Source organism: Octopus bimaculoides, chromosome 20 (genome assembly GCF_001194135.2).
Source record: "Octopus bimaculoides isolate UCB-OBI-ISO-001 chromosome 20, ASM119413v2, whole genome shotgun sequence".
Taxonomy (NCBI): Eukaryota; Metazoa; Mollusca; class Cephalopoda; order Octopoda; family Octopodidae; genus Octopus; species Octopus bimaculoides.
The window spans coordinates 41,051,175-41,051,397 of NC_069000.1; positions in this window are offsets into that span (position 1 = coordinate 41,051,175).

Sequence of the window (223 nt, forward strand, 5' to 3'; positions counted from 1 at the left end):
ATATATAAGAAGTTCACTTTGCAGTTACGTAATTTTGAGGTTACTCCAACTGTGCGCCATGGACGACAAATGTTTTCCAAATTCCAGTGCTGTCCAATGCCTTGTGAAACTGTACGTTATCTTGCCACACACGTGTGTTTTTGTATTTCTGTATGTGTGTGTGTATTAAGAGACGGAATATGCTGAGGAGCGAGAAAGAGAATAGGAAAGAAAAAGGAAAGAA